Source organism: Morus notabilis, unplaced genomic scaffold, assembly GCF_000414095.1.
Source record: "Morus notabilis unplaced genomic scaffold, ASM41409v2 Scaffold367, whole genome shotgun sequence".
Classification (NCBI taxonomy): Eukaryota; Viridiplantae; Streptophyta; class Magnoliopsida; order Rosales; family Moraceae; genus Morus; species Morus notabilis.
The window spans coordinates 1-485 of record NW_010365882.1 but is presented as its reverse complement, the minus strand read 5'-3'; positions in this window follow the sequence as shown (position 1 = coordinate 485).

Here is a 485-nt window from a genome sequence, read left to right as displayed (position 1 = left end):
TATAAAATAGAATACTAAAGATTCAAAGCATAAAGTTTTTCAATTCTGACACAAGTATAACATCTTGTATAACATCTTGTTGTTGTAACGAAACATATAAATGTTAACTAATCTACTAAGAACTTAGTAAAATGAAATAGTTGAATAATTGAAAAATGAGATTATTCAGAAATACACATTGAATGTTAAAATTAGGCATTGAATTTTTGTTAGTAGATCCATAATTTAAAAAGTGTTTATAATTGTTCCAGAAGAAATGAAACAAAAGATATGGTAGAGCTAGGACAGTTATTATATGAGGCCTACCCAATGCTAGATGTAGAGGCACATAATAGATCGATATGAATATCATAAGTTGTTCCGTCATAAAACCGGTTGTTGTTGATACTTTATTTTCAGTTCCTTCTTCTCCTTCTTCCATAACACGAGCTCAGAGAAGGAAGAGATAAGAGGGTCCAATGGAGAATGTGGTTATATATATATAT